We start from the raw sequence: 14,218 nt of genomic DNA on the forward strand, positions 1-14,218 counted from the left end.
ATGCTTAGACTGGGGCAGTGCAGAAGGCTTGCTGGAGTAGGTGGCTCGAGAAGCATGGATTTGGTTTGAACCACAAGAAAAGAGAGAAGATGGAGAACACACCCATAAACTTCTACATAATATGGCCCCTGCCTCTCTTGCCATCCTCTCCTGCTTGTTCAATCTACTCGAGGTCACTGGCCTCCATTCAGTTCTTCAACAACCCCAACATTGTTCCTACCCCTGCTTCTTTACACTTACTTGTACCCCTGCCAGGGTCAGTCGTTTATTTGGATGTCCTGTGCCTGGACTCTCCTCACCCACCAGGTCTCTGTCATCTCCTAGAGGAGCTGCATCCCCCCCGACCACCAACTGCCGACCACCCAGTGGGAATCAGCCTCCTTGCCTCTCTCACAGGCAGAGTTCACCGACGTACACTGTCTTTCTTCCCTCCTAGCAATTGTCCTGCTCAGAAACTATTTGTCTCCCCCACCAGACAAATGATCCACGAGGGCAGGGGGTCATGTGTCACATTTGCTGCAATATTCAAAGTATCTAGAACAGCGGCCAGCACAGAGCTGGCATTCACTTAATGAGGGGGTTGGCATTCCAGCCTGGAATAATACCCAACGTTAGTCTTCCAAAGAACATCAAACTTACAAAAATTGATCATAAAAGTTTGGGTGTCTGTGCATTTTTCTGCAGAGAGGGCTCATGGCTTTCTTCAGGTTCTCAAAGGCATGAATCAGAAATCCAAGAAAGGATCTCTGCTCTCCATGCTCCCCCAAAACCTCTCCCTGATCCGGGGGCCAAGAGCTGATGCTCTGTCTTGGCTATTCAATACAGGCTCCTGGCAGACTCCGATAAGTTTCGCCATCTGGACAGCTGCATATTTTTATACAATTGGTTGCTATAGCTCCCAGGCATCACGGGAACTAAAATTAACTTCAGCGTTGTGTTTTTTCTTCATAAACTAAGATAATGTTTCTGATGAGAATGAGCCGATGGAACCATTCCCATGTGGCCTTTTTTTCCAGAACTGGAAAGCTGGCTGGAGTGAGGCTAACACCCTGGAACAGAGGTCCCATTCAGGAGTGACTCATGGGCCCCCGTGAGGATACCTTGAGCCGGGATCCCTCTGAGGAAAACTAGGTAGATTTCCTATCTAGGGTAGGAGCACCCTTGGGGAAGCAGGAGCCTCGGAGGCAAGAATAACTTTGACCTAGGAAGGGAAACTGCCAGGACTAAGGCTTTAGGTCCTCCTGCCACCTCCAAGGGCTTTAGAGGAAGGGAAAGAAGTGCCGCTGGGCCAGGTGTGGTGGACCTGGGTGTGTGTCCCTGCTCTGCCACTGAGACAGCGAATGACTTTGGGCTCATGCCCACTTGAACAACAACTTTTCCATTTGTAATATGCACGGACAGCATCATAGTAGTATTATGAGCCAGAATAGTAGTATTACGAGCCAGAATCCTTTGTATATACTTTCAGATCAAACCTTTATGAAATAGGAACTTTTATCATCCCCATTCTATAGATGTGAAAGATGAGGTTCAGGTCAGAGCAATAGTATACCCATGCTCATGGACCCAGCACATTGCAATTCAGAGATTCAAAGCCAGGATTAAGGGACCCAAATGTTCAACTATGACACTCTGCCTCCCCCTAACTTTCCTTCCAGCTCTGACATCTGTGGACCCTAGAACACACAACCATTTGGTTCCCCTCTTCTTGGTTGAGAATGTGGCTTACCCAACATCAGCTTGCAAAATGAGAAGTCAGTACCTCGGGATCCTTGCTGCCTTGCCACCACCCCGTCTGGCCACTCTCCAGGTTTGCTCTCTAGGTATTACCTACTCAACCTCGATCCTGCCCTCCCTGACCCTAGCATCCGGCCACAGCCTGAGGACTCGAGGAGGCTTTACCAGCCACCGTCTTGGGAAGGCCCACATGTGCACGACATCTGGGCTCCCCACATGTCTAGAACATCAGCTCATCAGCTCTCTCCCTCATCTGTTTATTGGTTCCACTGCACTGGGGACGCAGCAGTAAGTAGGATAGAGACATTGCAATAGCGAAGGCAGGTAATGAACCTGTTTCGGGTTGTGACCAATTCTATGAAGGAGAGAAACAGGATGACATAAAAACACGATGGGGGATCTACTTCAGAGAGCATAGTTAGCGTAGGCTTCTCAGAAGAGGCGGACTTGGAGAGAAGAGTTGATGGTGAGTCAGTGAGAAGGGCTGTAGGGGGAACATTGCCAGCAGGGGGAGAATAAATGCCAAGACCCTGGGGTGGGGAGAGCTTGGCCTCTTCCAGTAACTGAAAGTGTGCCTAGAACTGCCAAGCACTGGAGGTCCCCCTTCTCCTGTTCCTCCTTTTCTCCCTTCTCTTTCCCCTCTCCATTCCTACAATTTTCAAACCCTTTCAGCCATTCTAAGGTTATTTCCTTGCATAACATCTCAGTGAGTGACAGAGTAGTCTGGTGAGGAAGTCAGGGTAAGGCTCACAACTTATATTATAGATATGGGGAAACTGAGGCCCCAATCATCCAGGGGAGCTGGGGCTTAGAGCCAGGTCTCCTAACCCCTGACTCAGATGCAGATTCTCAACCCCACCAAGAATTGCTTGTCTTTCTGCTGGGTAACTCCAAAGTCTCTGTCACCTGAACCACTGGGAGGTCACCTCTGTCACCTGAACCATCTCTGGGAGCTGGACTGGGGCCCGGTGGGCAACGAGTGTTCCCAGGTACGGGCAGCTGTACCTGGACAGGGAACAAGAGGTCTGAACTCTGGAAGTAGATCAGGGTGTCTCTGTTGGTTTGGCTTCTGGCAGGAAGTCAAGCAACCAAGCAGAAAGTTAAGTAAATAAAACCGGTGCCAAGAAACATCCCCTAAGGCCTTACATCAGAAACAGGATCAGAATCTCAGTGTTTCAGATCTCCAGGCCATAAATCCTGAATGGGCCTTGCAGGAAGGAAGACTGACAAACTGCGTGTGTGGGAACCTGAAGGCCCCTGGGGAACCAGGTCCTGAAGGAACAATTCTGACTAACGAGGAAGAAAAATGATAATTCCAGTAAGACTGAGCAGACACTGGGCCAAACATTTTATACCCGTTATCCTACTTAATCTTTGCTTAATATATACACTTAGGTGGTATATTCATTTCCTCTTATTGCTGTAGTGAATTACCACAAACTTGGTGACTTAAAACACACATTCATTACTTTAACAGTTCTGGAGGTCAGAGGTACTAAAATCGAGGTATTGGAGGCTTGGGGGAAGAGCCGCCTCTTTGCCTTTTTCAGCTTCCTTGGCTGGTGACCTGCCCTTGTTTTCCAAGAACATCACTCCAACCTCTGTTTCCTTATCGCATCTGTTTCTGGACTTTGCCTCTCTTGCCTCTGTCTTATAAAGATTGGGATTACATAGGACCCATCGCTCTTCTAGGGTAATCTTCCCGGCTCAAAACCCTTAATCCTCAAAGTCCTTTGCATGAAAGATCACATATTTACAATTAGGGGAGTGGGACACAGATACATTTGGAGGTTTATCATTTGGTCTACCTGAGGTAAGTACAATTACTATTCCCATGAGGGAACAAGGACACCTGGGTGGCTCAGTGGTTAAGTGTCTGCCTTTGGCTCAGGTCATGATCCTAAGGTCCTGGGATCAAGTCCTGCATCAGGCTCCCTGTTGCTCAGCAGGGAGCCTGCTTCTCCCTCTGTCTGCCCTCCCCCTGCTTGGACTCACTTTCTCTCTCTCTCACTCTCTGATTAAAAGAAAGGAAAAAAAAGATTCAAAGATGAGGAAACAAAAGTTCAGAGAACTAATCACTTGCTCAGAGCCCCAGAGTCATAGCTCCAGTCCAGAACCCCTACTCTCCATTGCCTCTGTACACACACCTCTGCCCATGCCACACTTTTGGTGAGGCTGCCTCCCTTTCCCCATCTGTCCCAAACCTGCCCCAGATCAGGTTGAATCTCTCCTATTCTTCAAAGCGCTTAGAGCTAGTAAGCCTGGAAGCCCTACTCAAACCTATACCCTCCCTACAGGGCTGAGGAATGCGAGCATCATAGAGCCCCCCGGGTCACAGTGCAGACAACCAGACTGGAGCCCTGGTCTCCGAACTCCAGGCCCAGACTGAGGCCAGCTCTGAGTGCTCCAAGTCTCTGGAGGCAGGCACTGGACCTGCTGATCCCTTTGGGCTGAAGATTATGTATCAAAACTCTGAAATACCCTCATTGTGTGTCGAGCTCAAAGTCAAGGCTGCAGAGCTAGCAAGGCCCGAGTGCAAAGAGACTGACTCAGCCTGTCGTCTTGTTACCATATCTTTCCTCAGAAAGGCCCTCCATTGGCTGAAGGGGACAAAAACCCCATTGTCATCTGGCCCTCCGTCCCCTGGGCAGAGTGGCTGCTGACCGGGGCACGGCCAAACAGAGAGCACGATGAAATTTCACTTCAGCCCTCTCCCCACCTGTAACACTCCCACCGAGTGGCTTCAGATTTTTTCCCTCAGTTCTTCACGGTTCACAAAGGACTTTCAAATTTCTTTAAGGATTATATTTTTTCATTCATTCATTCATTCATTCACTCATTAGTTTAGAGAGCACAAGCATGGGAGGGGCAGAGGGAAAGGAGACAGACTCTCAAGCAGACTCCTCGCTGAGTGCAGAGCTGGGCTCCATCTCACCACCCTGAGATCATGACCTGAGTGAAACCAAGAGTCGGACACTTAACCACTGAGCTGCCCAGGTGCCCCCACAAAGGACTTTATACCCACAATCTTATTGAGTGACACAATTGGTCTGTAAGGCAGAAAAGTCAGGATGTGTGAAGCACGTGTTGGGCTTGAGCTGTGTCCCTCTGGGACTTGCCCAAGATCACACAGCTGGCCCGTGGTGAAGCTAAAATGAAACATCGAAACTTAACAGCCAACCCGGGTCTCCTTCCAGGGCACCTGCTGCTTCCACCAGGGGTTCCAGGGAGAGCTTGCTGAGGCATACCTCACAGAGCCCCCTTCTTCACTAGAGGTGACACATGGCTGCCCTTTCTCATGTTGACACAAACCCACCCGAGGAGAAGTGATAACCCGAGCTCCCAATTGGATTCTGTCCTTAGTAGGACCTGTGTCCTCAGGCCTATAGTCTGTCCTTGAGCAGCTCATCTCTCCTCTCCACCTGGCTTTCCTGATCTGTAAAATGAGCATGATCACACTTGACCTTCCTGGGTGCAAAGCATAATATTCAAGGGAGCATGGGGTTTAGAGAGTCAGTAAAAGGCCCAGCTGTGGGGTCCAATCTCTGGGCTTGGGTTCTATGGTAAGTTACTGAGCTCTGGACACTTGGGGCATGCTGTTTAATCTTCAGCTGCAGTTCCTCAAGTGTATAGAATCAGCCCCCACTTAACGGGGTTCTTGTGAGGAGTCATGAGATCGTCACTGTCACACATTCAGCTCACTGTTGCACATCCTGAGCTGCCCATCAATGTTCCCTCTTTCATTATTAAAGCATGAGATATTCAACATTTCCCAAAGTGTCTTCCACAAAATATTAGTCGTCAGGAAAAAGGGGCACCCTGGCTCCGGTGAGTTCAGAAAATGGAGCATTTGTGGCCTTGCTCATGGATATCCCTGAGGCACGATGGAACATTAAAGCCTCCGAGAAGTTTTGCAGAAGAGAAACCAGTTGAACTCTGTTGGAACGGTCACAGATCCACCTTTTTCATGAATTTGTGACTGCATCCCACAGAGCTTGTGTTCCGTGAAAAACTCCTTGGGATAAGTTTATTTGATTCAATGCCCTTGTCTTTTTTTTTTTTTTTTTTTTTTTTTTTTTTTTTTTTAAGATTTTACTTATTTATTTATTTGAGAAAGAGAGAGAGAAAGAGCATGAGCAGGGGGAGGGGCAGAGGGAGAGGGAAAAGCAGAATGTCCACTTAGCCGGGAGGTGATGTTGGGCTCCATCCCAGGACCCAGGATCATGACCTGAGCCAAAGGCAGATGCTTAACCGACTGAGCCACCCAGGAGCCCCTTCCAAAGCCCTTCTCTTAAAAAGAAACTAAAGTCCTTGAAGATGAAGTGACTTGTCCCGGCCAGTAAATGGCAGAGCTGGGGCAGGACCCAACCTAATGAATTCTTTGGCCTCTTGCTCTTTCTGTTAGACTACGCTGAGAAAAATGCCTTCTGCTACTGATGTGGACACGCAGTCCCCAAATGTTAAAGATGTGTACAGTGTTGTGTGGAACTGGCAGGTCCCTCAGTCTTTCTCCTGGGTTCTGTTTCCCCCACTGCTGGTGCTGGGCTCCCCGTGGCCTGGGCGGGGTTGGAGGAGCTCGGCGGTGGATTGGTTCTGTCTGCTCCCATCCCTGGCTCTGTCCCACTGCAGGGGCTGGTCCAGGTCCAGGGAACACTCACACGCAGGCACCAATTTTCTTCTGAAACCCCACACGCCTGGAAGTCTTTTCTGAAGGAGGGGGAAGGCCCAATAACTCAACCCTCCAACGTGGCAGCTCCTGTTGCCTGACGTGGCCCGCAAACCAAACCTCCCTTCAGTTTCAGTAGCTCTACAACCAGGAGCTCGGAAGGCCCGCCAGCCCAGCGACGTGGCAGCGGCAGTGGTGACTCAGCCGACCTAGGGGACAGCTTTGGGGATGAGGAAGGAGAGCTGGACTGAGCTGCTGAGCCCCTACCCGCCCTCTTCTCCAACGGTGATCTCTTTCTCCCCACCATTTCCAAGGCGGAGGCCTCATTGCCCTCTTCTGAGGCTGGTCCAGCACTGCCTCAGGATGTGCTCCCTCCCTGCTGGTGGATCTGACAGCTTTCCTCAGACAGGACCTTCTAGTAAGGAAGCTTCCTGATGCTCCATGTCCATCGTGTTCAGACTGCCTTCTGCACCACTCTAGGAGCTCTGAGTAGGAGCCTGAAGGGGGCAGATCTCCAGGCCCACAGCTCATCCCTGCTTACACCAGAACTATTTTCCATCTGACATATTGGTTTCACTACTTTTTTTTTTTTTCTTAAGGTTCTATTTATTTATTTGACACACACACACAGATCACAAGTAGGTAGAGAAGCATGCATAGAGAGAGGGGAAGCAGGGGTGCTGAACAGAAAGCCCAATTCGGGGCTCCATCCCAGGACCCTGACATGATGACTTGAGCCGAAGGCAGAGGCTTTAACCCACTGAGCCACCCAGGTGCCCCTGGTTTCACTACTTAAGAAAAAAACAAAACAAAACCTGAAATGCACAAATTTCTTTTTGGACCACCGGCTCTACCAGCGAAGAAACAATCAGCATGGAGAGAGAGGGTCATGTGTCCAAGGATACAGAGTATCACAAACACAAATGCTGCTGGGCGCCGTGGAAAGGAGCAGGTTCCAGGAGCCATGTGTGAGCCCTGGCGGATGTCAGACCCATTCCCCAGAACCTTGCAGTCTGCTCACCGTGGGCAGATAGCTGGTAATGCCTACCTCCTCCCCTAGCCCGGTACATCCTAGAGGACAAACCGGGGTGGTTACCAGGCAGGCAAGCTCAGTGCCTTCAGGGACAGGCAGGAGAGAGTTGTGAGCATCCCTTCTAAGACATACCCCAGGACTATACCAGTGAGGCCTGAGCCCACCTGGAGAGAATATGCCCCACGCAGAGGCTTTCAGATCCCTCCTTCCCCCTTTTAAAGGTTTTCTCCTCAAACAAAATGCATGTGCTGGAGAGAAATATCCCCTTGCATCACCAGTTTGGTATCTTTACTTATGGGGGCTGGATTCACCTGTCTTTAAGGAAATTAACCATCCCTCTTCTGTATTGTTCTGGGAGAATGGCTAGCACTTAACCTCCTGGTTTGGAAAACTTGAAAGAGTCCAAGCCTCTTGCTTTCTTCTCTTTCCTAATCTGTTCCTCTTCTCTTTCATCGTCTCATATCTCTTCTCTCCTTCCTTCTGCCTGGACTTCTCCTGTTTTTGTCCTTCCCATCCTTTTAAAAAGAGCACTGGGCAAGGAGTCAAGAGACCCAGGCTCTTTGCCCACTCTGTAAATGCCTTGGGCACGTCTTCTCCCCTCTTTGGGTCTTGGTTTGCTCATTTGTAAAAGGAGGGTGTTGGATTAGGTCATAATTTCCAAACAGTAATGATGGGGACCAAGAGAACCAGGAGGCTCAGGTTCTCCTCCTAGAAGCCCCAGAGGGAGCTGTTGTTTGGCTATTTTAGTAGCGGTCTCTCATGTGACCAAAGAGTTCTGCAACTAATGCAACTTGAAATTCCCTAGGTCATTTAACTGAAGGCCTTCCTGTCCTTAAATTCAGTATTTCCTCTTCTGTTTCTCTTCTGTCTCCTGCTTCTTTCCCTCCCTTGGATCGCTTGCTCAGATCCTCAGTTTTGTGAGCACAGCTTATGATCCTTCTGTGTTGCAGCCCTGAGTCTAACCTGCTATCTCTCTCAAGGCCAGGCTCTGTGATTTCCCTTGCAACATGAAAGAAGAGAGCCTTTCTTTCCTGAAATCCTAGAACAATGAGGGAAACCCAAGGGCCACGATGACTTGTAGACAGCCTCCTATCTTGGCCCCTGGTCCCGACACCCATCTCCAGCCCCCACACCCCCACTCCACTGCCTGCCTCCCAGCCGCATCCCAAGTTGGGTTATTCTCCTGATTCAGACATTTTTGTGGTGTGAAATCATCTCCGCCCCAGCCAGCTGAAGCCGGCAGCTCGCTCACAGCCCACAGCAGCTGGCGGGCCCTCCCTTCCCCGCCACGTCCCACACCCTCAGCCTCCTCTCCTCCAAGCGCTCAGAATTTCCACTTGATTTCCTTCCAGTTCTGAAAAGAAATGCAGACAGAGCGCAAGGGCTTGTTGGACTCGGCTCTGTCCTCTACCCATAGCTGCCGGTGCAGGTCCTGGCACATAGTTGACTCCTGGGCCAAGGTGGCTAAAATGAGTTGGTGAGATCAAGACAGAAGAGTAGAGCTTAAGGGAGAGAGAGAAAGACACCTGTGTTCTGTCATGATGGGGAGGGACACAGAAGTGAAGGGGTAGACACAGGAAGAGACAGGCACAGACAGACACAGCTGTGGGGGAAACTTACCTCCAACTTAGCCAAAACACAGAAAAGTGACTGTGGATCCCTGCCACATCAGTGTGACAGGCCCATCCGGGGACTATCTGCCCCTCTCAAGGACACATTGTTGTTGGACTTGCTACTTATCACTGATTAGGACTCTGATTCTGCAGGTATATATTAACCTATAGGTTTCTGTTCAGTTAAAGGGAGAAGCTCGGGGGCACCTGGGTGGCTCAGTGGGTTAAGCCTCTGCCTTCGGCTCAGGTCATGATCTCAGGGTCCTGGGATTGCATCAGGCTCTCTGCTCAGCAGAGAGCCTGCTTCCCTCTCTCTCTCTCTCTCTCTCTCTCTGCCCTGCCTCTCTGCCTACTTGTGATCTCTGTCTGTCAAATAAATAAATAAAATCTTAAAAAAATAAAAAACTGTTTAAAAAATAACAAAATAAAATAAACCAAATTGTTTATATAGATAGGGGCTCCACTCCACCCTCCAAAAAATTTGGCCAAGGCAATGTGCACCCTAGAAGCAGCTCTGCCTCTGGCTAAATCCAAATGTCTCAAGTATTGTGGACTCTCCTCCTCAGATTCCTCCTGCTCACTCTTGGCAGGCAGAGCAGACTAAACTGGGCCTCTTCATATCTTCTCCACCCCAAGATGGCAGACACTCACTTCTGGTGGGATGGAAGGGGACTCCAAAGGACAGAATTATTGTTAATTTTAGTAATACTTTGATTAGCATGCAGAAGTCTACTTCTTTTGTCCTTCTTTTTCTTCCTTTTTCCTGATGCCTGGAATTCAGACACAACGGCTGGAGCACCAGCAGCCATTATGGACCACAAAGTGACCTTAAGGATGGAAGTCATTTGCTAAGGTAATAGAAAAAAAAAAAAAAAAAAAAAAAAAACAGCTCGGTGCCTGATGGCCAGGAGCTGCCATATCAACTCTGGAATTCTACCTGAGAAAGAAATAATTTTTATCTTGTTTAAGTCACTATTATTTTGAGGTTTTCTAATACTTACCACCAAACTTAGTTCTCACTGATTTACTCTTAGTGCTTCCTATTCCATTAGAATAAAATTCAAATGCTTTCTCTTGACCCTCAAAGTCTTATCAGGCCCAGACCCGTCTCTGGCCCCAGCTTATCAGGCTTCGGGTCCAGCTACTCTCTCCCTTGCTCCATATTCTTTACATACTTTCTCTATGTCAAGCATGATGGCTGTTTTCCTACCTCAGGGACCTGGCACTTGCTATTCCCCTGCTTGGAGTGCAACTAGCTCAGGTCTTCACAGACAAGCTACAACTCCCTCCCTCTCATCCATCTGATCTCAGCTTAACTAATTCTTGAGAGAAAACTTCACTAGGCACCTAATCTCAACGGAATTCATTACCCACCCGCAATCTCCAGTCAGTCTACCATACCTCCCAGGGGTATTTTCTTTATAGCACTAATCACAAGATCAGATGAATTTGTGTGTTTAATTATGGACTTGTTCTCTATCTCATGCTCCCCAGAATCTATGAGCCACATGAGCAAGGACCTTATCTGTCTTGGTCATTGATACAGCCCTTGTGCTTTAAGCAAGACATACGTTGGTTTGACAGTGATGATTTTTCCATCATCAGGAACTCACTATAGGAATTTTATGTTATGTTTGTTTTATTATCATTTAACAAAGTCAGTATTCATCGATGCAAAGGTTAGAAAGTTTAAGGCTTAATGCTACAATTAGTATCGGGAAATTTATGCTAATGAATGGTAGGGTTAACTGGGATTTTACTTTGATGTTTAACTACAGGCAAGGTCACACAATGTAATCTTTTCTAAGGACAGTATATTAATTTTTAATGTACATTTTTTTAACCTTATTTATACTGAAAATGATCTCACAGAAAAACGAATTCACTCTATGGCAGGTACGTTCTGTGGGCGATAAGGTCATGAATCAGACATAAAGTGTGCTCATGGAGGAGGGTCTGGATGGGTGAGAAAGAGCACACGTACACATAGTCTAAAGACATTAGGGAAAGTAGTCCAACCAAGCTGTAAAAGCACTATGCTTAAGTGAAAAAGGCAGGCACAAAAGACCATGTATTGCATGATACCACTTACATGAAATGTCCAGAACAAGCAAATCTACAGAGACAGAAAGAAGGTTAGTGGTTGCTGGGAAGGCGGTGAGGGGCATGGTCCTAGGAGGATGGGGAATTGCTGCTAATGGGTGTGGGGTTTCTTTTTGGGGTGAGAAAATACTCTAAGGCCAACTGTGGTGATGGTGGCCCAACTCTGTGAATATGCACTGAATTTTACACCTTAACATGGGTCAGCGGGATGAAGTGTGACTTGGCCAGGGCTGCCACACAGCGTACCACAGACCGGGGCCTTAAACAACAGAAATGTACTTTCTCCTAGTTCTAGGGGCTGCATGTCTGAGATCAAGGTGCTGGCGGGCTTGGTTTCTTCTGAGGCCTCTCTCCTTGGCTTGTAGATGGCTGTCTTTTCCCTGTGTCTTCACTCGGTGTTCCCTCCAAAATTCCTCTTCTTATAAAGACACCAGTTGTGTGCGATTAGAGCCCACTAGAATGACCTCATTTGAACTTAATTGCATCTTGAAAGACTCTGTCTCCAAATAAGATCACATCCTGAGGTCCTACGGGTTAGGACTTCAACATATGGATTTGGGGAGACATAATTCAGCCTATAGCCTATGTTACATGAATTATATATCACTAAAACAAGAAGAGAGAGAGAGAGAGAAATAGAAAAAGAAGAGAGGGAGGAAGAGAAAGGAGGAAGGGAGGGAGGGATGAAGAAAGAAACAAGAGAAGGAGAGATTCACCTAGAGCAGAGGCACAGCCTGCTGGAGGATTCAGGAGGGAGAACTTGTCCCTGAGGTCCAGGGACAGTAGAGATAGAAATGTGGGGACAAGCTGAGAGCTACCTCTAGGGTACTATGAGGAGTCTCTTAAACACAAATCTGATTATGTCATTTGCCTGCCTGAACATTTCATTCCCTGCAGGCTACCCTACAAGCTCCATCAGGTGGCTGCAAGTCCCCTGCAAGTGCCTCCCCAGCCCCGGGATCAGGCACTTGGCCTACGGGCTCTGTAACTGTTTACTCACCTGTCTTTCCCCACTGTACTGGGAATTTCCAGATGGAGAAATAGACCTTGTCCCTATTGTGTCCCCAGCATTTGCACAGCCCCCAGCACAGAAGAAGGGCTCAGTCACTCCTGGGAGTGGAGGGCGATTGTATCTAGAGACAGAGGCGTGGACAGGCAGGAGGAATGCCTCCCTTTAGAACGGTCTCTTTTATCCCTCCAGTTGTACAGCTTTCTGCCTCCCTGGGTTCTTGGAGAGAAACCGAAGCTTCTCTGAGATCATTACTCAAGGAATAAGAAAGAAGTGCCTGTGCTCCCTGGGAGGGTAGCCAAGGGCGTGGGTTGCAAGGTCGGGGGGACCCAGGAGACCATGTGTCCATTTCAGGGGCTCTCAAACTCCTTCACCCTGTGACCTCCCAGGGCCTCTCCTGCTCTTTCCAATGAAAAATATCCTTTCCCTAATGTTTCTCAGCAACTCTCAAAGGTGCAGAGGAAAGGCGGCCAAGGAGGGGCCGGGAGGAAGAGGAGGCCGTTACCTAAAATACCAGAGGGCAATGTGGTCGCAGACTTCCGTCACCCGGCACCAGGTTCCCTTTTCTGTCGCAGCCTCATAACACCTATCGTATTATTTGCTTTACTTTAACTTATTTTTGAAACCTAAATATGTTGAATTTAAAGGAAAGCTTTTATCACTATGAAGTGGAAAAAATAATCACTTGCTGTGCGGGCTGTGTCCTGTTTGTTCCTCAGATTCACTCTCCACCACTCCTGTCTGTTCTGGGGCAGAGAGGCTGACCGGAAGCCCCCATCAGCAGACTCCCGTGGTCTCTGTTGCCATTTGGGACTGGTCAACGGGGAGCATCAGTGGGAGATAGGGTAGGGAAAGAAAGAAGAGTGTTGGTAGAATATTTGTTCCCCCAGCTCATCCCTTGGGATCAGCACAGGCTGGCTGTGCTCCTCAGCCCCTGTCGGAGGGTCCCTGTCTGGTTTGAGAAACCACTTCTCCCCATACCCCTCAGGCCCCTTGCCTTTGCTGGCCCAGAGAAACTGCATCATCCCTGTGGTTTACCCCCATGGGGCCCACATCTGTATGAATAGTCCCTTGATTCACTTACCAGATAACTCATTTTGAAAGTGCCGTCTGTCCCTGCCAGACACCTGACTGATATACTTTTCATAAATAGAAAGCAGTTGACACAGTGCTAATAAAAATTATGCTATCAGGGCGCCTGGGTGGCTCAGTGGGTTAAGCTGCTGCCTTCGGCTCAGGTCATGATCTCGGGGTCCTGGGATCGAGTCCCTGCTCAGCGGGGAGCCTGCTTCCCTCTCTCTCTCTCTGTCTCTCTCTGCCTGCTTCTCCATCTACTTGTGATTTCTCTCTGTCAAATAAATAAATAAAATCTTAAAAAAAAAAATTATGCTATCAAATTTTATCTCAACGTAAAAACGAATGGAGAAGAATTTCTACATAATGCTGTAAAACGATCTTCAGGATATATTAGGTGGAAAACAAATAATCAATAATAAAAAACAAGTTGCAGAACAATGTTTAGAATGCAAGGGAGAGAGAAATGAAATGAAAATAGGCAGAGTTGATCCTTGAACAACACAGATTTGAATGGCACGGGTCCACTTATACGTGGATTTTTCTCAATAAATACGGTACAGCACCGTAGAAGTATTTTCTCTTCCTTATAGTTTTCTTAATAACATTTTCTTTTCTCTAGCTTACTTTATTGGAAGAATACAGTGTACAATACATAGTGTACAAAATGTGTGTTACTCCACTGTTTGGTTATTGGCAGGGTTTCCTGTCAACAGCAGGCTGTTGGTAGTTATCTGGGGAGGAGTCAAAAGTTATACTTTTTGACTGTGTAGGGGTGGGTGCCCTTAATACCCACATTGTTCAAGGGTCAACCGTATATGTATTTGCTTATATTTTCAAAGAGAAACAAAAATTAATAGAAATAGTTCCCTTGTTTATAAAAGCTGTTTTCTGAGGGGCGCCTGGGTGGCTCAGTGGGTTAAGCCTCTGCCTTTGGCTCAGGTCATGGTCATGGCTTCAGGGTCTTGGGATCGAGCCCCACA

This window comes from Mustela lutreola, chromosome 5 (assembly GCF_030435805.1).
Source record: "Mustela lutreola isolate mMusLut2 chromosome 5, mMusLut2.pri, whole genome shotgun sequence".
In the NCBI taxonomy this organism is placed as follows: Eukaryota; Metazoa; Chordata; class Mammalia; order Carnivora; family Mustelidae; genus Mustela; species Mustela lutreola.